Genomic DNA, 6,000 nt, shown 5'->3' with positions numbered 1-6,000 from the left:
CATGGAGCCTTTGATCACTACCCGTTGAGCCCGACGATCTAGCCAGCTTTCTATCCACCTTATAGTCCATTCATCCAGCCCATACTTCTTTAACTTGCTGGTAAGAATACTGTGGGAGTCCTCATCAAATGCTTTGTTAAATTCAAGGAATAACATATCCACTGCTTTCCCCTCATCCACAGAGTCAGTTATCTCCTCATAGAAGGCAATTAGGTTAGTCAGGCATGACTTGCCCTTGGTGAATCCATGCTGACTGTTCCTGATAACTTTCCTCTTCTCTAAGTGCTTCAGAATTGATTCCTTGAGGACCTGCTCCATGATTTTTCCAGGGACTGAGGTGAGGCTGACTGGCCTGTAGTTCCCCGGATCCTCCTTCTTCCCTTTTTTAAAGATGGGCACTACATTAGCCCTTTTCCAGTCATCCAGGACCTCCCCCAATCGCCATGAGTTTTCAAAGATAATGGCTAATGGCCCTTCAATCTCATCCGCCAACTTCTTTAGCACCCTCGGATGCAGCACATCCAGCCCCATGGACTTGTGCTCATCCAGTTTTTCTAAATAGTCCTGAACCACTTCTTTCTCCACAGAGGGCTGGTCACCTCCTCCCCATACCGTGCTGCCCAATGCAGCAGTCTGGGAGCTGACCTTGTTTGTGAAGACGGAGGCAAAAAAAGCATTGAGTACATTAGCTTTTTCCACATCCTGTGGCACTAAGTTGACTCCTTCATTCATTAAGGGGCCCAACTTTCCTTGACTTTCTTCTTCTTGCTAACATACCTGAAGAAACCCTTCTTGTTACTCTTAACATCTCTTGCTAGCTGCAACTCCAAGTGTGATTTAGCCTTCCTAATTTCACTCCTCCCTGGTCATTTGTCCAAACTTCCACTTCTTATATGCAGCACATTGTGAATGGATTATTCTTCTTGACGGCTCACCAGTGAACACAATTGGCCATGGAAGAAGCTTATCCCCACCTGATGGACTTTCCTGTGGACCTTCTAGCCAGAATATGGGTAATGGCCCCTGCTATGACTCATCGAAGCATGCAAGGGCATGTGACTAGCTCATGTGACCCTGGACTCCATCTCATGCCCGTACTTTTCCACTAACTGTGCTGGGGTCTTTGTTTGGGACAATCAAGTTCCCTCCACATAGAAGAAGCTATAACAGGGGAAGTGAAACTAGCACTTGGCCCAACTCCCCCGACAACTCACCACCTGAAAACACAGCTAGAAGAAAAATACTTTTACTGGGGAGGTTGTTCCAGGCTGCAATGAGAAATCCTGGCCTGTGTATGAAAGATGGGTGGACTCTTTGTACCATCAGGGTGAGACACTGCTTGATTCAAATTCTTGCTAGTTTACAGAACCCAGATTGCGATTTTGCTTTATTTCTTAAGCAATCTACTTTGATCTGTACACTTATTACATATAATCACTTAAAATTTATCTTTCTAAAGTTAATAAATCTGATTTAATTTTTTTTTTAATTAAAAAAGTGCATTGTTTAAAGTGTAAAGGGAAATTTATTCTGGAACAGGGACTAGTGCATTTTCCTCTCCACATTGAGGGAGGGGTGGACCGGATAATAAACTTACACTGGTCAGGCTTCTGACCAGGGCAACGCAATACAGCTCTAGAGTCCTAGGCTGGGGAGATGGGGGGAATTGGCTGGAACCTCTCTATAGTTGGTTCATGATTGGCTGGAGAAAGCATTCATGTAACTCAACTGGGTGTGTCCCTGCCTGTGAATGTTTGTGTAAGTGAAGGACCTGGAGGGGTTTGCAGTTTTTCACATTATCATAGTGTGAGAGGGGGCCCAGAATGATATGCCAGAGGGCTCAGCAGTACCCCAATTCCATGTTGCACTCTAGGGAAGTCCATCATAGTGGCACAACAAACAAGGTGAAGTGCACAGCTTGTTGTTCTGAGTGAGATTTACACTTCATACACTGGTGCAGAGATATTTTCTGTGAGACTTTAAGTGTAGTAGCTGGAGAAGAGTCAAAGAGTTACCCATTTATTTGCTTATTTCGGGAAAGGGATGTAGGGAGTGAAAAGCAGCAAGATGAATGAAAACAGTGAAACAATTGTGAAATTGGAACTATTCAGATTGCAGGCAGCAGATAAAGAAAAAGAATGTGGCAGAACTGTGGAGCTAAAGCAGGCAAAGTCTGCCAGAGAGTTGGCTGAACACAGGAGGGCTATGGAACTACAACAAAAGGAAAGTGAGGAGAAAGAGGGATAGCAGAAACAGCAATTGGACGTGCTGGAAAATCAGAACAAGAACCTTCCCACTGTACAGATTCCCACCACTTCTTAAATCCAAAATTGGCAACAGTTGTATCATGCATACAATGATATTGCTGAATACTTACTTACCTATGAGAGACTGTGTGTGATTCATAAGATTCCTGATAACCAGAAAATGCCCACTTTAGTTGCAAAGTTAACTGGTAAAGCTCTGGATATATTTAATAAATTGCCAATTGAGGATGCTTTAGATTATTATAAATTCAAAGATATCATTTTTAAACAATTGCAGATTACCCCCGAAACCTATAGAGTGAAATTTGGGAATCTTAAGAGGGGTGCTGGTATGAGTAATGTGGAATATGTAAACAAAATGAAAGATTTGATGGGAAAGTGGGAAAGAGGCAAAAGTGTTACAAGCTTTCAAGGCTGATTCCCCACTCTGGCACTTTGAGTGCAGAAGGTGTGGGCCCGCAAGGATTCTAAAAAATTAATACTGGCCATTCCAGGCTGGTATTAAACTCCCAAGGTTACAGCTTCCCTCTAACCTGGGATGGGTATATGCTGCCACCACTCAAATGCAAACCCCCCTTGGAACCCAGGAAGGAGCATTTGGGAATTCCTACCTGTGGGGTACCCTCAAGCCCTTTAATCCCCCTCCAGGGAATAGCTGAGAAAGGAAACAAATAAATCAGCTGTTGCCACCAGCTAATTAAAAACATATGCACAAACCTGTTAAGAAACAAAAAATCCTAACCTGTTCTTTAAAAAGGTAAAATTTATTTTAAAAAAAGAAAGAAAGAAAATACATCTGGAACTTAGGCATTTGCTAGATTTGAAAAAAATCACTTACAAAAATTAAACATTAGCAATAACCTTCTTGACGTCCAGTTTAAAGGTTACAAGCAAAACAAAAGCATTTGGGGTTAGCACAGAGGAGTCCACTAGCCAGAAGATATAAACAAAAATAAACCTAATCGTGTCTTTCTAAACATTCCTGATCTACTTACACATCTGGGAGTTCCAAATAAGTAGTTCTAGGTATGATGTGATCATCTATGATCATGCCTGGCTTAAAGCTTCTCATAGCATAACTGCCCACTGTTCCCCTCTTTCACGGAGAACAACAACAGAGACAAAGGGGAAGTTTTTTCCCCATTTTAAAAAGTTCTAGCCTTCCCATTGGCTCTTTTGGTCAGAAGCTGTCATAAATATAAAGGGAAGGGTAACAACCTTTATGTACGAAGTATTATAAAGTTCCTCCTGGCCAGCTGTACTGAACCACTTTACCTGTAAAGGGTTAAGACGCTCAAATAACCTGGTTGGCACCTGACCAAAAAGACCAATAAAGAAAGAAGATACTTTCAAATCTGGGGGGTAGGTTTTGTTTGTGCTTTCTTTGTTTGTTCCCACTCTGGATGGAGAGAGAGACCAGGCAGGTAAAACATATCCTGAAAACATACCTGAAATGATTGATCTAAGATTACAAAAATTGTAAGTAGGGCAAGGAAATGCGTTAGATTATCTTTTTTTTTAGCTTGTGAATTTTCCCTATGCTAAGAGGTAGTTTCATTCCTGTTTTGTAACTGGGAAGCAGACTCAGAGGGGAATCCTCTGTGTTTTACATGTTTTTATTTACCCTGTAAAGTTACCTTCCATCCTGATTTTGCAGGTGTGATTCTTTTACATATTTATAAATAAAATTCTTCTTTTAAGAACCTAATTGATTTTTAGTGTCCTAAAAACAAAAGGGTTTGGTCTGTGTTCACATTGTAACCAATTGGTTAGTATATTATTCCCAAGCCTCCCCATGAAAGAGGGTGAAGAGGCTTGGGGGGATATTTTGGGGAATAGGGACTCCAAGTGACCCTTTCCTGAATTTTTGTGTGAATCACTTGGTGGTGGCAGCAATACCGTCCAAGGACAAGTAAAGGAATTTGTGCCTTGGGGAAGTTTTTAACCTAAGCTGGTAAAATATAAGCTTAGGGGGTGTGTCATGCGAGTCCCCATATCTGTACCCCAGAGTTCAGAGTGGGGATAGAACCCTGACAGGAGCCCACTCCCTTTCATTTACCTGGGGGACTTTTTAACCCTTTACAGGTAAAGCAAGCAGAGAACAGTCACCAAGAGGGAATTTATAGCTAACTGGCTGGTTGGGTGTCCATAAAAGGGAGCTACTCCCCACCACACACACATACACACTTCATTTATCACACAAGCTTTGAAGGAATGTTTGACCTTGTTGCTCAGGAGCATTTCTTAAACATATGTAAAGATGATGTAAAACCGTGTCTATGGGACAAAAAAGGTGAAACCTGTGGATGAGATGGCTTCTCTAGCTGACGATTTTGAGCAGATACAAGCGTCTAATGTGAATAAACCACAGACACAAGGGTTTAAACTTGGTGGGAAGCAAGGCTCCATTTTATCCCATTCCTCTAATCCCCAACCCAAATCTCCTGTAAAAACAGAAGAGCCTGGAAGCTGCTATCACTGTAATTCCACTGATCACATGAGGAATAAATGCCCTGTGCTGGGGGGAAATAGGCAGCAGGTAGCACATGTGAATGCTGCAACTCTGAGCACAGAAGCCCCTCAGGCACTTGTCACGTATCATACTGGGTTAGTAAAATTAGACTCTGCACAACTAGGCATGAAGCACATCAAGGCTATCAGCATTAATGGCTGGGAGACATTGGATAAGAAGATACAGGGACAGAAATTTCTGTGGGTAGGAGGGATATAGTGTAAGAAGAATACACACTGCCAGGACACATGGCAGAGCTTTTATTAGTAGGAGCTTACAAAATCCTTCAGCCTTCCAAGTGTTTGGAAGCTGTATTATCATTAGCGGTAGTAGATGATAATCGTATTGATCTGATAATTGGTAATGATTTCTTCCATGTAGTTGGGGCTGTTAAAGTGTCCACCTGCAGGAAGAAGGAGCGTTCTGCTGGGACCCAGAGGGAAAGTCCCAGGAACCGTTGAGGGAATGGAAGTAAGTCTCCTTGATTGCTCTGCAGCAGGGGGAAGTTGCATGCTTCCAGGGCTGGGGGAAGTTGAGACCAGCTCCTGCCCTCCAGCTGAAGGCAGCTTGTCAGGGAGGGAGAGGTGTGTATTTCCTGTCAGGAAGAAACGTGTCCAGATTGAAGCTTAGCAAGGGAGTAACGCAGTGCTAGGGAGCACAGGAAGTTGTGTCCCGTAGGGGATCTCACAGAAGGGTGATGGAATTGTATTGTATAAACCACTAAGGAGGTGGGGAGAATTCCTTTAACACTGAAGCAGGAGGCAACAGCACCTTAGGAAGGGGGCGGGGTTTTGAGCGCTTGTTAGTGAGACAACTGTCCAGACTGTTAGCTGTGAGCCCTTCATGGCTGAGCAGGGGACAGATCCACAATAGAGAATATAGCGGTATTTATCTAGGAGGGCCCACAGAAGGAAACTGGGGAGGAAGAGTAGGAGTACGGGGATGTCTCCTCACTGATCACATGGGGGAGGGTGCCCAGGACAGAATGCCCAGTTCACCATCTGTGCACCCAAGCACCGAATCTCTGGCTCAGGCTGTGAGAGGGAACTGTGTAACTGACCTCCTGGAGGGGAACTCTCACACAACTGACCTCTTGGGGATAGAGAGAGAGATGACGGAGGGTACCCCAATGCAGGTCCCGATTTTGCAGGACTTTGTTCCTGACATACTTGTGAAAACTAACTCTCTCTCTCTCTCGAAGCCACCATGTAGATCCTACTG

Source organism: Emys orbicularis, chromosome 1, assembly GCF_028017835.1.
Source record: "Emys orbicularis isolate rEmyOrb1 chromosome 1, rEmyOrb1.hap1, whole genome shotgun sequence".
In the NCBI taxonomy this organism is placed as follows: Eukaryota; Metazoa; Chordata; order Testudines; family Emydidae; genus Emys; species Emys orbicularis.
Note: the sequence above shows the minus strand (reverse complement) of the source record.